This window comes from Leuciscus leuciscus (assembly GCF_965113295.1).
Source record: "Leuciscus leuciscus genome assembly, chromosome: 17".
Classification (NCBI taxonomy): Eukaryota; Metazoa; Chordata; class Actinopteri; order Cypriniformes; family Leuciscidae; genus Leuciscus; species Leuciscus leuciscus.
Window position 1 is genome coordinate 29946358 of NC_138741.1, and position 21768 is coordinate 29968125.

Here is a 21768-nt window from a genome sequence, read left to right on the forward strand (position 1 = left end):
TGAGAAACTCATATACAACAGTCACAGATGCTTGATAATCTGTTATGCAAATTCTTCAGGGCAGTAATCAAATGTATTCTCTTTTTTCCCCCGGATTTGTAAGATTTGAAATTCTGCGTTTTTATAGTCCTATTCGTGCTGGACTAGTTTTCCAGGGGGGCGTTAGAGAAATTCATGTTTCACAGACGTACTTTGTGATTTTAATCCCGTCCGAATCTGCCATGTCAGTGTTTTTCTCACACAACCTCAGTAAAAATTCCAGTGCAAATTACCTACTGTTTTTCAGTGAAATCAATGGTCCTCCTAGAAATCTAATCCCATCCGAATGTGAATGTCTGAGATTGCTGATGTTGAAATATCCTGACGCTTCTCCTCATGTGTTTTTGGACCAACTTGAGCTACCGCTTGTGAGCTAATCGTCCGCATGCTTTAATTTCGTTTGAATATGGATGGTATCCAACAACAAAAAAACATTATCAATTTAATAAATAGAGCCAAATTGCGGAAACTGCGAAAGACTGCCCATTTTATAATCAGTGTCAGTAAAGTCTTGTCTCGATTTTTCTGTTCATTTATTCAAGTTTATTATAAACAGCCACTGCTCTAAACTCGTAAAGTTGACTTAAATAGTGTCTTTATAATAAATTATATTATAATTATTATTATAATAAATGTAATTATATCGCCAAATAATAAATTAAAAGACATGTCATCTGTGATCCACGCAAACACAGCACATGACCTTCTGTAATGCCCACGTCTAGAAAACACACACTCCCACCTCTGTATTAAACACAGAGATGTTAGTCCCATCTAAATACAGATTGTATCAAAGCAGCTTCACAGTGATAACATGAAAATAATACAACAAAGTTTGTTTCTAGAAGAAAAGTGCGTCATCGTCCACCTTAAGTAAGGCAGATACATAATATTTGTTGAATATTAAATGTCCCCAACTAAGCAAGCCAAAAGCCAAGACAACAGTGGCAAAGAACCAAAACTACATCAGGTGACAGAATGGAGAAAAAAAAACATGGGAGAACCCAGGCTCAGTCGGGGGACAGTTCTCCTCTGGCCAACGAACAAACAGTGTATGATTATGATCCAGGCAGCATTACAGGTTAGAGATGTCAGATTGGATCAGAACATTCAGAATATTTATCCAGTTCCATCTGGTTGGAGGTCGGAGTCATCACGCCGGTATGGAGACGAGTTTGTTGAGGATCAGTGCCAATGGCTGTCGTGTCGATGTGGCCTTCACAGGGCTGATGAGGCTGGCACTTCAGGGATGCGTCATGGATGGGTCCAGGTGCAGGTCTATCATCTGATCTGGATACGGCCGGAATCCGGCTGACTTCAGTAAACAGAGGAGGGACTGGTTGACACTTCAGGACTGCGTTGTCATCATGTCCAGGTGCAGATCCTTCATCAGATCTGGATACGGCCTGGATCCGGTGGACTGTGGTAAACCTTGGATAAACAGAGTGACTAATATTAGCGTAGACGCCATCCTTCTTATGATGTAACAAGTACATCAGGATTTATGGGGAGTGTTCCCGGTTCCGGCTGACCTAATCTATGCAGCCTAACATTGAATTATAGAAGTCTATAATGTGTTATGTGTATGCTAGGCCAAAGAGATGTGTTTTAAGCCTAGATTTGAACTGACAGAAAGTGTCTACTTCCCGGACAATGTTAGGAATATTGTTCCAAAGTTTTGGTGCTAAATAGGAAAAGGATCTACCGCCAGCAGTCAGTGTTGATATTGATACCTTGAAATTCTAGGTATTGTCAACTGGACGGAATTTTGAGATCGCAATAGACGTGAAGGACTATAATGCGTTAAAAGCTTGCTCAAGTACTGGGGAGATAAACCATTTAGTGCTATGTAAGTGATCAGCAATATTTTAAAATGTATACAATGTTTAATAGGGAACCAATGCAGTGTTGACAGAACCGGGCAAATATGGTCATACTTCCTGGTTCTGGTAAGAACTCTAGCTGCTGCATTTTGGACCAGCTGTAATTTGTTTATTAAGCATGCAGTGCAACCACCCATAATAGCATTACAATAATCTATCCTTGATGTCATGAGCGCATGAACTAATTGTTCTGCATTTTTCATTGAGAGCATATGACGTAATTTAGATATATTTTTAAAATGGAAGATGCGGTTTTACAGATGCTAGACATGTGAATTTCAAATGAAAGATTGGTATCAAAGAACACACCCAGGTTCCTAACCTACGACGAAGACTTGACAGTGCAGCCATCAAGTGTTAGACAGTATTCTAGGTTATTATGTGAGGACGTTTTTTTTTTTTTTTTTTTTTTTTTTTTTCAGAATTAAGTAGCAGGAAGTTGCTAGTCATCCAGGTTTTTTTTTATATATATATATATATATATATATATATATATATATATATATATATATATATATATATATATATATATATATCAGCTATGCATTCCGTTAATTTTGTGAATTGGTAAGTTTTGTCAGGCTGTCAAAAAAATACAGAGCTGTGTATCATCAGCATAACAGTGTGTATATAACAGCATAACTAATGCCATGCTTCCTAATGATATCTCCTAAGGGTAGCATGTACAGAGTGAACAGCAACGGTCCAAGTACTGAGCCTTGTGGTACTCCACACTGAACTTGTGATCGACAAGACATCTCTTAATTTACTGCTACAAACTGATAAAGGTCAGATAAGTATGATTTAAACCATGCTAATGCAATTCCACTAATGCCAACATAATTTATGAGTCTATTTAAAAGAATGTTGTGGTCGATAGTGTCAAATGCAGTACTAAGATCAAGTAACGCTAATAGGGAGATACAACCACGATCAGATGATAAGAGCAAATCATTTGTGACTCTAATAAGAACTGTCTCAGTACTATGATACTGTCTAAATCCTGATTAAAAATCCTCGCAGATATAATTTCTTTCTAAAAAGGAACATAGTTGTGAAGATACTGCCTTTTCTAGTATCTTTGACAGAAAAGGTAGATTCGAGATTGGCCTGTAATTGACTAATTCTGACATATAATGACAAAGATGAATGAATGATATTAAGAACAGGATCTATGACCTCTGGAAGCATCTCTTTCAGTAGTTTAGTCGGTATAGGGTCTAACATACATGTTGTCGATTTAGATGATTTAACGAGTTTATAAAATTCTTCCTCTCCAATAGTAATGAATGAATCGAATTTTTCCTTAGGGAGACTACAATGCACTGCCTGATGCGATACTGTAGTAGACGGTTGCATAGTTATAATTTTCTCCCTGATATTATCAATCTTAAAAGTGAAAAAGTTCATAAAGTCATTACTGCTGTGCTGCTTGGAAACTTCTGGGCTTGAAGCTTTATTTTTCATTTGTTTAGCCACTGTTTCAAATAAATACCTAGGGTTTTGCTTTTCTTCTAATAGGGTTGAAAAATAAGCAGATCTAGCAGCTTTTAAAGCCTATCTGTATGCAATTGAGCTCTCTTTCCATGAAATGCGAAATACCTCAAGTTTTGTTTTCTTCCAGTTGCGCTCCATTTTTCTGGCTGCTCTTTTAAGGGCCCGAGTGTGCTCGTTTCATCATGGCGTTGTGCTATTTTCTTTAATCTGCTTTAAGCACAACGGAGCAACTGTGACTAAAGCGCTGGAAAAGAGAGAATTAAAAGTTTCTGTCGCAATATTGAATTCTTCTAAGCTATCTGGGATGCTGAGATGATGAAACTGATCAGGAAGATTATTAAAGGATTAGTTCACCTCAAAATGAAAATTTACTGATAATTTACTCACCCCAATGCCATCCAAGATGTTCATGTCTTTCTTTCTTCAGTGGAAAAGAAATTACATTTTTTGAGAAAAACATTTCAGGATTTTTCTCCACAAAATGGACTTCAGCGGTAACCAAATTGTTGAAGTCCAAATCAATGCAGTTTCAAAGGGATTTAAAGTGCTTCAAAGGGCTCTGCATGATCCCAGCTGAGGAATAGGGTCTTATCTAGCGAAACGATCGGTTATTTTCAACAACAACAAAACAAATATATTAAGGGTGTAACGATACGCGTATTCGTATCGAACCGTTCGGTACGAGGCTTTCGGTTCGGTTTTCGGTACGCATTACGTACCGAACGGTTCGTTGGACCATTTTTTCTGGCGACCAAAATTTCGTTATTTCAAATGAAGGCGCGTCGCGGGTGGCAAGCACGCTCATAGAGGCTGGCGCGACCACAACATCAACTGGCAAATGCAATGTAAGGAACGAAACTGAGCTACTCTTATTGTGTTTGTGTGGACCGTTTATCAGTTTTGACCTGTGAAGCGGGACTCGCTATGCGGAAGCCTGATGAAGCAACACCACACAGCGCTAAGAGATCCAGACCAGTAAAGAAAGCATTTGAATTTCAAATGCTTTTTGAATTCGCCAGTCGCCACTGAAGTAATAACATCGCTGCGAGATCTAGTGAGAAACATGCACATTTCTCTGTTATTAACGGATCAAACAGCGCTGACGTGGAAACCAGGAAGAAACATCGTGCCATGAATGAACTGGCCGGTGTCCACAGATCAGCAACATTCACCGTGGAATGGATTTGCTGTAGTAACACTAACTGCAAGGTATGGAAGTTTGTCAGGAATAGTGGGCTATAATGCTTTCAAGTAACATTACGTCTGTTTTATTTTGACATTATGAATACAATTGCTGCCCTCAAATGTTAATCTGAACTAAAATAAACCTGTTTATAACTAGCCTACTACTACAATATTACATTTCATTTTGTCCAAGGAGCTGTTTTGTTTTATATGCTCATAAGAAGAGTCAAGTATAGCTCCATTATTGCTCAGTAAAAAAAAAAAAAAAAAAAAACTTTATGATGTTAGTTTCATTAAATAAAATAATAATTTAAAAAAAAATTATTCAAGGAAATTTCTCTGGCATTTATTTATTTTTGCTGTAGCCTATGGAAAATGTACCGAACCGAACCGTACCGAACCGTGACACAAGTGTATCGTATCGAACCGAACCGTGAATTTTGTGAACCGTTACACCCCTAAAATATATATATACTTTTTAATCCACAATTGTTCATCTTGTGCTGGTCTGCGACGCGCCAGGCATTACGTAATCACGTTGGAAAGGTCACGCTGGACGTAGGCGGAAGTACCGGCCCATTGTTTACAAAGCAAATGAAAAACTCCATCTCATTTTCTCCTCCAACTTCAAAATCGTCAATTTGCGGCAGCAGCAGCAAACGAGGCAGACAGGAGCAGTCGAGGCAACGAGGAGCTCCAACCAAGAAAGTTTAGAGGATGAACCACTGCCAGGTAACGCTCAACCCAGATCAGACACCGAAACAGAGTGAAAAGAATTGTAACTCAAACGTTGTTTGGAAAACTAGTCCTGTCCGAATAGTGCTTATGTCAACACTATCAATGCTGAAATGAATCTGCAGCAGGTACAAGTAAGAGCTCTGTTAGTTGTTCATTATATTGTCAATGTTTTGTGCTTTGAGACATGAGGTAATTTAACGCCGTCTATTGTCTCGTGACGCTTTGCAGACTCTGTTGTACGTGTTCATGTGTTTTGAAGAAGGATTGGCTTTGAAGACACTCTGAAGAGAGGGTGGGATCTCTTGCTTTCAAAACTATACTGCTAGCCTGTCCGAAATTGCCTACCCTACCTTTAAGTCTTATTTGATTACATACAGCCGGTCTGCACAGAGTAACGTCACACCACAGTCTCACATTAGCCTGTTGTGGTTTTAATGCACTGAAAAATGCAGGAATGCTTCACTAGAACTGAACGCAGAAGGCAGCTGTTTTAAGCACACAATCAAGATAAGTTATGCACTCAATACACTAGTTTAAGACTGAAAATGATGCCAAAATATCTTGCGATCAAAGTACTGTCAGGTTGTAGGATGTAGTGATGTTTGAGATATGACCACACACACACATACACACACTAGTCTATTCAAACCTCATCTGCTGGAAGATCTATTGAAATGATGCCAGCCTTCCAGCTGCCCTGCCACAGGCGTTTAACCACACGGGTGGTAACGAGAGACGACAGGACGGACATGTCTCACTGCATTCCTGTCTAACCACCCTTAACACACCTTTACCGCATCACCGGCACTCATCTAATTGCATCGAACATCTCATTCACGTGTAAATTTTATATAAGCTGACTTTATAATAGTCTAGTCAAAGAATAAATGTTACTGAAAATATTCATCATCTAATATTGGAGATGGACTCATTTGAATTTATGGAGATGAGTTTTAAAAATGCTATCTATTTACATTCTACTAATTTACTTAATACATTACACAAATTGCTTAATTTTAATTACACTTTCAAAACAGGCTTTTATAACATGTGCTTACAAGGGCTAGGCGATATATTGAATAATCGTGAAACATTATAGATGCTTTTGCTGCCGATTTAAAATTGTGTATAAAACATTGTGATGATTTCAATGCATAATTTTTATCTGGCCATTAAGATCATGTCATAGACTAGTTTTATGATAATTCCTTGATTTTCTTGACTTAATGTGATTTACCTCTTGCATGAAACATTTCATTGTGCTTGAAATTAGGGTTCCTCTAAATCAGGGTTTCCAAACTGGGGTTTTGGAGAGCTAATAATTAATTAAATCATAAAAAAAGTTACATTAAAATGAAACAAACATACTTTTTTTTTTTTTTTTTTTACTAACAATCGAAAGGAAATAAAAATTGAAATGTTTAATTTGTATACATGCATGTAATTTTGCCATTAACTGATATAAAAGGTGTTGTTAATTATTGAAATATTATAACTTGAAATTCCAGGTGGACTTCAAGCAAATATTTTAGGTCAAAGAGGTTCATATGACAATTATTATTATTATTTTTTTTTAAGTCTGAGAATCCCTGCTCTAAGTCATGAAATGTATAGAGTTATACATAGAATCTTGTCAACAAGCCGGAAAATAGATTGTGTTAGCTATACACATACCCAGCTTTTTATTTAAAGTAAAAACAATCTCTCGTTCCACAGTGTCAGAAGGAGAGAGACAGAGCAAGAACACTTTCAAGCACTTAGCCAGAAGATTTCCCAAACCGTTTTAAATATTTCATTAGGAATTCATGTTGCTTCATGCATGGTTAGCGGTCTTGACTCGTGCAGAGGTCAGTCAGAGTGCAGAGCAGCGAGAGGTTATGAGCCCAGTTCATTGACGGGGCACTTAACGCTCACAGAGGTAACCCTTTCACCACCGACAACTAGCACATACTACTGAACAAGAACGCTTTTCTGGTCCAAAGAATAAACTTGCACTTAATTGAACAATCTTATCCTGGTGCGAAATATGACATGAAATACAGCGCTCTTTAGCTACGACTTTTACGCTCTTTGAAATACAGCGCTCTTTAGTTCTACGACTCAACACAGTTTACTAAAGTAATGTTCCCAACACCGCATGAACATTATGGAGAAATGTCCATGGATGCAGAGCAATGATTCAGACATGCCAGACGAACTAGTGCACGTGAAGCAGTCGTCCAGATGGGTGACCATCAGCATAGATGTGCTTCGTGAAATAAACACAAGCAACTGCATCAGACACTCAACTTAGATATGCCTCTGTTAACATAAAATAATTATATTTCGAAATATCAACAACAACAAAAAATTCTATATTATTAGCAAAATTCTAACTTTTTCACCTGGAACCTCATACTAAAATCAAAAACAATTGTGAAAATGTTTTATTTTTTGAAGGGTCATTTTAGATATGTTGAAGGCAACACTATGAAACAATGCAAATAAATTATTTATTGATTAATTAATTAATTAATTAATTAATTTTTCACCATTGGTGATGTAATAACAAATGCAACTAAATGCATGACTGAATGAACACACGAAAATGAACCTCATTGGTTCTCAAGCGAACATGCTTGAGCTTCCGTTTATCATAACTGATATGTGTTTTGATAAATGTTTATATGTGAATAAAAGCCTATATACAATCTGTTTATCATATAAAGAGATCGTGTCTCTTCAGAAAATGTGAAATAAACAGCTCAATTCATATGGATTAGTTTTACGGTCTCTTTATGAACCTTTTGAAGCATCAAAGTGGTAGTTGCATATCTGTCAATAGGGGGACAGAAATCACACAAATTTTATTAAAAATATCTTCATTTGTGTTCCTCAGATAGAAAAAAAAAGATAAAAAAAAGTCTTATGGGTTTGGAACAACATGAGGGTGACGACATGAGTAATTGATTAAATCATTAACATTTTTGGCTGATATAACCCTTTAACTCAATACCTCACAGCAAACAAACAATTCTAGAACTGTTCTCAGTACAGTAAGTTGACTCACTAACAAATGTGAATCATGTTTTTGATGGGTGAAAAAAACAACAACATGCATTTCTGTAAGATCCACATGATGCACCAGGCGAGGAAAATACTTTCTACTGGTTTATTCACTTATTTTATTTCCACCTCACATGCATCATGCGTTTGCAAAGTATATAAAGTGGCTTTGTTATGCATATGCAACAATAGAAGAATATAGATGGACCACTACATTTGTTTATTTCAATTACTAGATGTGTCTGGTGTGGCCTGGTCTCTGTTGTGGCCAAATATTCAGACAAATTAAATTAATCCGCATGCTGTACAAGATCTGTAAGTAAATTAGGTCTGTAAGCCAACTTAATTCCTTCGTTTTCAGATGAGTAAACAAAAGCAAAACCGCCACCATCGATTTTCATTCACAACTGGCCTATTTAACTCAACGCTGCAGCCATGCACACTAAAGTCCAGACGCTGTCAGCAACCTATAAATGAGTTCAAGATGCTGGTCTGTTCAATGCAATGCCATAAACAAAATACTGCAAGATTTGGCTTTAAATAATGGGAATTGATCAATCTAAAATAATACTAATCATTTACTCACCCTCATATTGTTCCAAACCTGTAGAGCCTTTTTTCATATGTGGACACAAAAGAAAATATTTCAAAAAAGGATGCAAAAGCACTATAAAAGTGGTCCATGACTTGTACAGTACATTTCATATGATAGCTTTGTTTACTCAAATGTATGATACTTCTGCAACTTCTTGGCATCTTTCTGAGTTTTTCTTGGTTTCAGATGGAAACGAGAACCGGCTCGGTCTTCAGAATGAAGACAGAAACAAAAAAAATCCCAAAACATGAGAGTGAGTAAATTATTATTATTATATATATATATATATATATATATATATATATATATATATATATATATATATATATATATATATATATATAAAAAAAAAATTTAAATTTTTTTTTTCAGAAACTGTTCCTTTAAAGATAGTGAATCTACAGAAACCAGCACCTTCAGTAAGATACTTTCTATTCAATCTTCTGAGGAATAAAGTTAGAAATGATTCCTTTCACAAAGGCCATCTTGTAAGGAGCGCACATGACCTAGTTCCAGAAGGGTGCCTCGATAACATTAGCAAAAGCAATTAACCTTTAGCCGGCAGCTCCTTAAAGTGAACAGGGTGCAAATATGTTATTTTATGCACACTGATTACATACACTATAACAGACAAGCGTCCAAGATTCTGACCTAGAACGCATAGACACTCATCTATAAACTCTTTGAGATGATGTAGCCTCACTATGTGTCTTTTCTGGGAGAAAACGACTCTTAGTTCTCAAAGATGTCAAAAAAACAAACAAAAACAAAAAAACTATTAATAAACCAGTCTAAGGTGTTTATGCTGGTCTCCCAGCCAGGTCAAGCTGATGTTTGGCTGGTCTTCCAGCTTCACCAGCTGAGTCTGACAAGTCTCCCAAAACCCTATCTTAAGCCAGCAAAACAGTCCAGTTTGGGAGACCAGATAACGTCTCTGTTATGCCTTCTTAGTTCCCTGAAGAGGGAACGAGACGCTGCGTTGAAATGCTGTGGGAACGCCCCTGCGTGATTGCGATGTGAAGAACGTATGAAATTAGTCCAGTGGTGTGATGGAACGTCATAGGTGGGTGACGTCACCAACCAGGAAACTATAAAGCACATCTGAACCAAACAGTGTCAGCTTCTGATAGGCTGAAGCAAGTCGATCATGGGCATCCCAGGAGTATGGCAGGGTGACGCAGCATCTCGTTCCCTCTTCAGGGAACTAAGGTTACATACGTATCCAAGACGTTCCCTTTCAAGTGAACTCGTGCTGCGTTGAAACGCTGTGGGAGCGCTATACACACGCCACCATATGAGCAAGTGTCTGTCCGTGTTAAATCTATGTGCACACTAAGATAAAGTACCCACGCCCCTGGAGTGGAGCCGAGGTCAAGGTCACAGGACCACACCGCCGCATCACAAACATCTTAGAGGGAAACTCCTGACAATAATGCTTTAGAGCCAGCCATACTCCTAGTCGAGTGAGCCGTACAGCCACAGTTGAGGGCTGATCAGCCGACTCATAAGCAAGTGAGATGGCCTCGACCACCCACTTGCTCATCCTCAGCTTAGATACCGGGCACCCCTTTCTGGGTGACCCCAAAGCAAATGAACAACTGTTCAGATTTACTCCACATGGCAGCACTGTGGACATAAGCATCTAACCCCAAACTAGGCAGAGCAGATTTAGTTTCTCCTTTAGTTTCTCCTAGAAAGGGAGGAGGACAGAAGGCCTGCAGAATGAAAGATATTTGTATTTTCAGTCATCAGATTAATTTACATTGTGACTGTGTATCAGATGTAATCCACTCTGTCTGTGTCTGCAAAGGTGTGTGCCAAATGGCCCATACAGATGAATGGCCCATAGAAACTGATTGGTGTGAATGAATAACAGAATCAGCATTGCTCAGAGTGGATTAGCAAGTTAGATCGATCTCCTGTGGGAGGTCCTAACAGGTTTCTATTGTCTGTAGCCCATAGGCTATGTCTTCATGTATAAAGTTTTGTCTCACAAACAGAACTTTGGGTTAAGATTGTTGACCGGCGACATGCTAATATCGCTGCTGAAGGACTGCTACACTACAAACCTTCAATAAATTCTTCTCCCCACAAGAACTCTGGTCAAGCTTACTTATTTTATGTATTGGAGAAATCTAATACATTGGCGAGCCACCCAAACCACTGCTCGGCCAAATACACCAAAATCTAACAAGAAGGACAGACCCCGTCCCAGCAAACTCTCTCCAGAACTCCAGAGAGCAGAGCAATCGGGGGAAAAGTGTACAAACATAGCCTTGGCCAGGCCTGTACCATAGTGATTTAAATACCCGGGGATGTATACTACCCTCAGCAAGAGCAGTTTCCTTTGGGCCGACAGGAGGATCTGGTGAGCCATAAGGGGCGAGACTGCAGACCCCCCTAATGGTTTATGTAAGATACCACTGATGTGTTGTCAGATCAAACAAGCACATGATGGCCTCTCAGGTCTGGGAGGAAATGTTTCAGGGGCTGAAACACGGCCAGCATTTCCAAGCAGTTTCTGTGTCACAGACCTCGAGCCGAGCGACCACTCATGATCACCCCCTAACTCGTGAGGGATGCATCCGTCATTAGTGTGACGCAATGACAAAGAAGCTCCCAACACAGGTCCTTGGGAAAGGAACCAAGGTTTTTTTTTCCACATCACTAAGGCACGTAGGCATCACCACGTGACCTTGATCATGCAGAGCAGATTGCCTCTTGGGGAGAATCCCTTGGTTTGGAGTCACCATTGCAAAGGTCTCATGTACAGCAGGCTAAAAGGTATCACATTGGATGCAGCTGCCATCAGTCTCTGAAACTGATTGACAGTGAGTGACTGGGCTAGCTTTATTTCATTGATGGCTGAGAGAATCGAAGCGATACGAGCAGGACACAGGCGTGCCGGCATCATTGTCGAATCCCAAACCAAGCCCAGAAAAGTGGTCCTCTGAGAAGGAGAAAGCAAATTCTCCTTGGCATTCAACCTCAACCCCAACTTTCTCATGTGGGCGAGAACAATCTCGATGTCAAACCGCCAGATGCTCCGACTGGGCTAGAATAAACCATTCGTCTATGCATTCGTCTACAATTCAGTATGCAGATGACTTGGAGTCGTAGCGGAGCCGCATCCACACACTTCCGTGGAAGGGTGACAAAGCTAGGACGAAAGGAAGAAGTCGATATCGGTACGCTTCACCCCCGAAAGTGAACCTCAGAAACTTTCTGTGTTGTGGAAGGATGGAGCCATGGAAGTATGCGTCCTTGACGTCTATCGTGACAAACCAGTCCTCGGATCTGATTTGTGACACGATTTGTTTCAGAGTAAGCATTTTGAACTTGCCTACAGAGCGATTCAGTTGGCGCACATCTAAAAATCAGACATAACCCCCCATCCTTTCTTTGGAACAATGAAGTACCGCCTGTAAAACCCGAACTCGAACCCGAAGGAGCCCGTTCTATAGCCTTCTATAGAGCTTTTAGTCCTTGTTCCATAATCAGAGCCTGCTCGGGGCCCACCACTATGGGCAGGACCCTGCTGAATCGTCGAGGGCGAGACCTGAACTGAATTGTATAGCTTTTTTCGATTGTCTGCAGGACCCTGCAAGATATTTTTGGTAGAAGTTTCCACTCAGGCAGAAAAATCTACTAAGGGTAACAGTCTCTTGAGACTGGCCTCTGTTGTATTTCGAAACAGTAAACACAACACCCTGAAGCGGCGCACCAGCAGGGAACAACTGGTTTGACTGCTCTAGAACCCTCCTCGAAGGGAGCGAGTGACCCTCAGGCAAACGCTCGCTGGGAAACTCTGTGCTCTGTGTATAATGAAGTTGGATCTGTCTTACCCTAGAGGGGTGTACCCTCAGAAGTCTGGCGCTGATAGCATCAGGACTTCTTTTTAGACGAAGCCTTCTTAACAACAATAACAGTCCTCAGATCCATTTTGCCCTTTGTAGACTTCACCAGAGAGCGCGTGGGGGAGCGCGAGATGTGACGCTCTGTTATTGCTGTTCCCAATGTGATGAGGTGGCGGACAGCTGGGGCTGCTCCCACCCAGCAGCCCCAGAGATATGAGATCAGCGAGGCAGACATTTCTGGAATGCTGACGTCTGCTTTCTTGCTTCCTGAAACCTCTCAGTGACTGAGTTCCTCCTCACTCTCACTCATGTCTTTTAGCAGGTCAGCCTGGTATGCCTGCAGAATGGACATTGTGTGCAGACACTCCGCGGCCTGACCTGCTGCCGAATACGCCTTACCCACCAAAGATGATGTCACTTTACGAGGCTTGGTGGGTAATGCTGGGGCTTTTAGGTACGATGCAGGCTCAAGGTAGAGATGGCTTGCAAGCGTCTCTTCAGCCCTGGGCATCGCCCCATAACCGTGTTGTTTGAGCCCATGTATGTTTGAGTATGTGGATGTTTGTGGACTAAACACACGGTACGAGACTGGTTTCATACACGACCTCGACACCTCGGTGTGGAGGTTGGGAAAAAACGGCAAGCACCAGCATGGAGGTAATGTACGAGATGGCAGAAAGCGTTCATCTAACGTGCTTCGCTGCTTTGTTTCATGTCTCTCTGCGGGCCAGTCAATATTAAGTTTAGCCACCGCACAAGTGATTACCTCCACTAGCCCCTTATGTGCAGGAGTCTAAAGTGGCGAGTCTTCAGTTTGTCCCGTTTCGATACTAACAACATCCAGTTGCTCAGAACTGGATAGCTGCAGTATAGGTGCCTCACCCGGGGCGTAAGTAACCGCAGAGCATGCTTCCATACCCTGGGATGAGACGCTGGACCTGGCAGGTGAAGGCAGAGAAAGGGCAAAGCCCGTCTCTAACCCCTCTGCCAGATCCATTTTAAAATCCCCACGACTTTAGTCGCTGCTCTTCCACCGCAGAAGCGGGACCCAAGCCATCAGGAATGTGAGCCGAAGCACCCTCCTCAAAGAGCGCTCGGCGGGAGCACAGCGTTCTCATTGGTAGTTTCTCACAATGCTCACATTTGCCCCCTCGAGGGCTGACTGAGCATGCTGCACTCCCAAACAAACACCACATAGTAGATGTGTATCCCCACCCGTGATGTAGTGTGGGCAGGGATGAACACACTTCCTGAATTGTTGTTCACTCACCATTATAATTTTTCTTTTTTTTTTTATGGGTGAAAACCCCTGCCTAGCAACTTCTAAAGACAGAAAAAAAAAAGAGAAAAAAAACTCCAGGGACACAGATTTCACAAAGAGCACATGCTAAAGACACAGAAGCTGACAATGTTTGGTTCAGGTGTGCTTATAGTTTCCTGGTCGATGACCTCACCGAATACGCCTTACTATGACATTATACGCTTCACTCTGACGTTCCATCACGCCATTGGACTGATTTCATACGTGCTTCACGATGCAATCACGCAGGGGCGTTCCCACAGTGTTTTGATGTGTTTTGATTCCCTTGAAAGGGAACCACCTTACACTGTTAAGTAATTTCAAAAGGTTTTTACAGCAACAATTTTGCCAGTAAGTTACTGCAATTAAGATTTACAGTACCATAACCATATTTCAGTTTTACGACATATGCTGTCAATGGCAAATGCAGCAAAGTTAGTTCATGACCTAGAGGTGGTTGCCCTGCATGCTTAATAAACAAACTCCAGCTGGTCCAAAACGCAGCAGCTTGAGTTCTTACTAGAACCAGGAAGTATGATTATATTAGCCTGGTTTATGTCAACAATGCATTGGCTCCCTATTAAACATCTCATACATTTTTTAATCTTGCTCATTTTTTACAAAGCACTAAATTACTTAGCTCTTAACGCATTATAGTCCTTCACGTCTATTGCGATGTCAAAATTCTGATTGATAATACAGAATATCAAAATCAGCTGTAGGCAGTAGATCCTTTTCCTACTTAGCACCCAAACTCTGGAACAGTCTTCCAGGCCTTGTTTGGGAAGCAGACACACTCTGTCAGTTTAAATCTAGACTAAAAAAACAGATCTCTTTAACTTGGCCTACACATAACACATCATAAGAAGAATGGCATCTACGCTAATATGAGTCTCTCTATTTATCCAGAGGTTTAACGTAGTCCGCCGTATCTGGTGCATATCCAGATCAGCACCTAGACACGACCACAACACAGCACTGAATGTCAGCAGAGATCATGTCAACTAGACTATCCCCTGTGAAGGCCTCATCAACACGACACAACAGCCATCGGCACAGATCCTCAGCAAAGAACACAAGAACTAGACAAGTCCTCCACACAGACCTATAACCAGCTTCAGCTCCATACTGGCATGATGAATCCGATCTTCAAGCAAAAAGGAACTGGATGAAATATTTTAATGCTACCAATCCACAATCTGATTTTTGATTTGTGATGAAGCCTTAATCATAATCACATTACATCATGTTTATTTGTTCGCCAGAGGAGATATTCAACAATATTATTGATTTGACTGCACTGGACTGAGACATCCTGTTTTTTGCAGAGCTGCTTTATAGATGTACTATGACTATAGATGTAAATTAACTCATTTAATAATTGATGATCCTTACAACTTAACTGAATCAACACTGAACTGACTATAGCTGGACAATGACACCATTTTCTTTTAGAGCTGCTATACAGCCTAAATAAACTCAGTTTGCATCATTGAATCATTTTCATGTTATTACTGTAGTGAACTGTTATTCACTGCTTTGAAACAATCTGTTTTTCAATGCTCATTTTTTTTATATAATTTTGTCCTACATAAGTACTACTGACATTGAATTCAAACAGACAGAAGTATTACAAAACATAGAATTCTTTATTTTAAAAATTGAATATATATATAACACTTAAACATGCACAGTCTGCCAATGCTGGGACAGTGCATGTTCATCATTTCTCCTGTCAAACGACTTTTTTATTTATGTTGTACCTTCTGGATTTATTCTCACAAAGAATCGTTAGGCAACAGAGAATTAATGGGGAAAAATTATAAGCAACCAAACACAGCATCTGCAAACCCAGGTGCTGCCCCAAAACATAGGCCACCTTTGCTCACCATACAACTTTGTTACAGAGAGAAATGTGTTGACTGAAATACAAGTAGAAATAAACAGAGCAATTCCAAGAGGGTCCTCACACCATCGGTGCTCGGGCCCTAATTACACACTTTTAAAAAACATAGCCCATATGAAATACACATACGCTGTTGCACAGAAAATTCCCATAACGTAAAGGGAATCAGTTATTTACTGTAAAGAGAATTTACAGTATTGTACTGGGTGCTTTATAGTAAATTTACAGAAATGTCTAACAGTGTAGGCTGGTTTATGCAGAGCAACTACCAAAATATTATTTTAAAGCATGCAAATGTAACCTCTTGCAATGCTGTTCATTTCATAAATACAATAATCCTGCACCGACTTTAAGGCATGTTCTTTCACACAACAGAACCAGATAATCAAGCTCTGCATGTTCACTTTTTTAGAGGCCTGAATCGTCGCAGGAAAGATTTCCACGGGAGCTGGACTGGGCCGTCCATATCACTGTAATTCATATTTTCCAAATGTAAAAAGAACAGCTTGCACACAGGTGTGATTTTAGCATATCAAAAAATATCTCAGGAGATGAACAAGGTTACTGGAGGTTAAACAGGAGATTTACTAAATCAACATGGAAGCTCTTTAAAAACTGAAACAGCGAGTGTCAAAAAATACTGATTAAGACATTAGATAGCAGGGCTCTCAAGTCTCACGCATTGGGCGTGAGACACACGCAATTCAACCAGTTCACACGCTCACACGCCACACCGTGTATTTCTCACGCTGAAAAGGCAATGCCAACCAAGTTGTCCTGCGAGCTTTATATATAACGTTGTATACGAGGCGCAGGCACACAAAGTGAAGTTTCCTGCCGCCAGCACGTATCTCGGCCAGATTGCGTTCATTACAAGGCAACACAGATGCGCGAACACACGGAAGTTGACGGAACATTCTCGGCCACCGTACGTTCGTTACTAGGTAACCAACAACATCGCGCGAACACACGTCGTGATGGAGAAGGTAAGTTGGAAGAAAGCTCGTCTAACATTTTTAGGCTAGAACATTTAATATATAGCCCATCGTTTACATTATTATTGATGCAGTCAAAAACTCTACAACTACTCTGCAACCAGGCCAGAAGCTTTGGCTCAGTTTGGCTAGCTTACGTTTTCTTAAACTAAGGGAATGTTAGTGGGTATGGGAAGGAATGAAGATGTATTTCTTCATTTTATTTTAAATACATTTAAATTTGTTTATTTTATTTTATTTTAAATTATATATTATACTGTATTAATAGTCTTTCTAGTTACATTAAGGCTGCATGTATTAAAGCAGAGTGCTCTGGGTAATATTTTATATCCTGTCAAAACATACATTAATCATTGCCATTGCATTTGTATTTTTCAAACACAAAACACATTTCATAAGCTGGAGTGTGTACTCTTGTGTACACACACACACACACACACCTTAATAATACTCTAATATGTCATTTGTTCACAATGTCCCATGCACCACACAATAAATAATTATACCATTTTGACTAGACACATTCAAAATGCAAAAAGATTTGTTTTTCCAAACTGTTTGGAGCAATTTGTTATATTTTTGTAATTTTTGTATAACTTATTTGTAATTTTGAAATATAACATTAAAGAGTATATTTGATGTGATGAATTGCTCTGTCATTTATCAGATTTACCAATTGTTATAATTTCAATTTGGGCTGGTTAATTATGAACAATGGGTAAAATTGGGGGGCGGGGACATATGGGGGCGGGGCTCCATTAGGGCTCCTCCCCTAACCGCATGTGATCTCACTCCAAGCTTTTGGTAAAACTTGAGAGCCCTGAGATAGTCAAACCCCATTTCTCAACAAAACCACTGAGATGTTTGAAGGTAATGTTAAGCTTTGAGTAAAAATAGGTACGATATTGAATGTTTCAATCCATATCACTCAAAAACTAGATGATGGAAGAACCCTCATAATAGAAAAGACATGAAATAGAAACTTGATATCAATATTCATTAATTTCACCATTAATACCTAATTAATCTATGACCGTATCCTAATTAGCATATGAATAGAGTGTTATTAGCACAGTGATTTGCCTGTTCACACAACTTGCATGATTACAGGGGTAGATTATTGATTAATGAAGACTTATATTACACAAAAAAAAAAAAAAAAAAAAACTTTTTTCATAGTGGATGATTTGTTTGCATCACATAACCAGCTCCATATCTTTGGCTTTCTGGAGTAGTACCAGGTGTTTGGTAGCTTACCTGGCACTAGTAAAATGGCATGGTTGCTTCAGCAAATGCATTTTTATCTAACATTTGTTTTTGTTAACATTATCGGTTGGGTTTAGGGTCCGGTTTCGAGTAGGTGGTACGTAATTTTCAAATGCATTACCCACTCAACAGACATGTCATTTCCAAACTGCCTCAATACAAACAACAAATCAACTTAAAGGGTAACTCTTGCCATATAGCAACCTAGGCTTTTATTGTTAAATCTACCCGAGTCAAACATTCATGTAAAAGCATAATTAGAATGGAAACGCCACTTTTAAGATTGACCGTATTTTCTTTTTCGGTCAAAATGCCTTTTGAATGGGAGTGCTAGGGGCACTACAGTGATAGCATCAAAATCACAATTTTTAAAACACTAAGAAGGCTCGACACAACATGAAACTGTGTTTGAAGTATCACCAGGGGCTCTACACATGAACTCGAGCATTGAGAACATTGTTTGTGTACACAAAGTTTACAAAAAGAAAGGTTTTGTATGACTCACTTTATCAGTTAGTGTTTACGGTTGCTGGAATTTTGTCAGTCAAAAGTAGTCGATCTCCGAATGCAATGTAACATGAGGAGAATAAAGATGTGCTGAGTCCCAATTCACATACTATCCGTCCTAAATAGTATGCGAAACTAGAATTAGTATGTCCCAAATCGTAGTATGTTGAAATGAGTATTCCAAAGATACCCGGATGGTCTACTATTTCCGGTTAGAATTCGAAGTGCAGATCAATGCACACTCTAACGGCTAATAATGCCCACAACCCATTGTGTGTGGGAGGGAGGAGCTTTGCGGTGATGATGGTGATGTAAACATGGCAGTCGGATGCAGCAACGGAGATGCGCCCTCAGTTTTTAAGTGTAAGAATTCCAATGTTTAACCCTAATTAAAGTTATATTTTGTCGTCTCGTAATATTAATGGGTTTATGTTGTGCCAAAAAAGTACCGTGTTTATCTTGTAGGGTCCGATGAAGATACTGAGCGCCTCATTGCAGGCTACAAAACAATAAATAAAAAGGCTCTAGTACAGTGTCATGCAAGTGTCTTTTTTATGTATTTCTTTTGATGTTTCTGTCTGACTTATTTGTAATAATACTGTGGCTGTACAAATGTTAACTTTATCAGTCCAACCAAAGAAACATGGTTACTACACTTTTACTATAGTAAAAGCATGGTTCATTTTCATCTGGGTATTTTTAAGTATTATACATAAGTATAAGATGAAGTATAAAATACGTTAAACAATAGTTACACTATAAACTTTAAATATTTTAACTCAGAAAATAAGTAGCTTTCGTTACACACATTTGCACATGAACGTCAGAACCAGCCGCCTCACAAACAACCTGCGTTTGGTTGATCTACGAAGACCCCCTGCTTCACTCCTCAATTTGGTAAACACATTGCAAATGTATTGTGGAAAAAAAGATGGGAATAGTAAATATAATTATATTTTTATACTAAAGGCAAAGAATTGGGACTCAGCCATGGAAAGATCTTTACTCTCCTCATGTTACGTTGCATTCGGAGATCGACTACTTTTGACTGACAAAAGTCATGTGTATAGCCCCTGGCGATACTTCAAGCACAGTTTCTTGTTGTGTCGAGCCTCCTAAGTGTTTTAAAAATAACGATTTTGATGCTATCACTGTAGTGCCCCTAGCACTCCCATACACAAAAGGCATTTTAACCGAAAACGAAAACACAGTCAATCTTAAAAGTGGTGTTTCCATTCTAATTATGCTTTTACACGAATGTTTGACTCGGGTAGATTAATAAAAATAGCCTAGGTTGCAATTTGGCGAGAGTTACCCTATAATAAAGCTTAGCCAGATTCACATTCATCTCTTTCATTTAAAACTGAATGCGCTTTTACCGCAACTCACTGAACATTTCACTTTGATAGTGTTGTGAAAAGTAATGAACAAGGAACTGTCAAATCATTGTGCAGAAATGTTACCACATGCACATATTTCCAATAAGCCAGGGTTACAAATGAGAAGATTACACAATTTTTCATCAGCAAAATATATCATCCTCTGGATTATATAAATCATGTTATCGATGAACGATGTTATCATGTGGTTATTTATTGTATAAACAACTGATTCTATAGCAAAAATTACAATATCAAGACCAATACAACAATATATAATATTACTAACACCATGATAAACAGGCATTAATATTGTATAAGAATTCCTAAATTTGTAGTGACAAACAAATTTTCAGATTACGATGCACTAGTGAAAGTGCATCTCACGCTTTTCCACGGCACACAGATCTGAGTTTTTCCCTGTAATCTCTGTCTATACATCCTGACATACGCCAATTAAGTTGTCTCCTCTGAGATCGTCACACAGCAGGGATTCCAGTGTGAGATCTCAGCCTCAATACCATCACACACAATCCATCCTCAAAGAAACACATAAATCATCTTCATAAAGAGCACAAAACCATAAATGTCTAATTCCAATTGAATACAACTTAAGCTGTGTGGACATCCTCTGTGCAGAAAATAAATTAAACTACTCCCTCTGTTTGATTCATAATCATAGAAATCTTCAACACGAAATCTCCTTCAGCACTGATACAGGATGAAACTTGCTGAATTTCAAAACAACTCACCAAACAGCGTCTCTGGTCGATGCACATCATATAGGAAAGTTGAGCCCCTTTCTCCTCTAAATCACACAGCACCTGTTAAAGAAATGAGAAACGTCCATCATAAGTAATTATCAGATGATTTTAGAGAGCGTTTCTCAGAGGACACAGGGACACTTTAACATGTTTTTTAAAGTAACGTCACCATGAACCTGTTTTTAACGACCTCTACGACAATAAATCAGCTCTCCAGTCATTTGCAGAAAAGCAGAATCAAATTTTATTAAAACAGAATAATAATAGTGAATAAAACATATGAAATATTCATGAAATAAACAATGTTCAAGTGAATCTCAGAAAGAAACATTTGCGCTATAGTTTACCACAAAACAAAAGACAAATCATTTAAAATTATATTACCCCTACATTATGCCCAAAATTTCAATTACTGTAAAGCAAAAAAAAAAAAAAAAAAAAAAAAAAAAGTAAGGTATTAATCAAAACCATTATAAAATATGAACAGATTTAGCATTATATACAACAAATACTAACAAAATGTAGTACCTTGCTAGTACCGGGTTGGACCCTCTTTTGCCTTTAGAACTGCCTTAATTCTTTGTGGCATAGATTCTACAAGGTTCTACATTGACATGACAGCATCACGCAGTTGCTGCAGATTTGTGGGCTGCACATCCATGAAGCGAATCTCCCGTTCCACCACATCCAAAAGGTGCTCTATTGGATTGAGATCTGGTGATTGTGGAGGCCATTTGAGTATAGTGAACTCATGTTCATGTTCAAGAAACCAGTTTGAGAAGATTTGAGCTTTGTGACATGGTGCGTTATCC

General features: G+C 39.1%; 1 protein-coding gene across 1 annotated transcript in view; it reads right to left on the reverse strand.

The window, feature by feature from the left end:
• The window catches only part of LOC309479364 (kelch-like protein 29), a 199002-nt gene that overhangs the window by 166756 nt on the left and 10478 nt on the right, over positions 1 to 21768 (reverse strand). The window contains exon 2 of the mRNA XM_082143455.1: positions 20945 to 21016. The gene's annotated coding sequence lies outside the window, so the exon portion shown is untranslated. The remainder of the gene's footprint in view (positions 1 to 20944; positions 21017 to 21768) is intronic.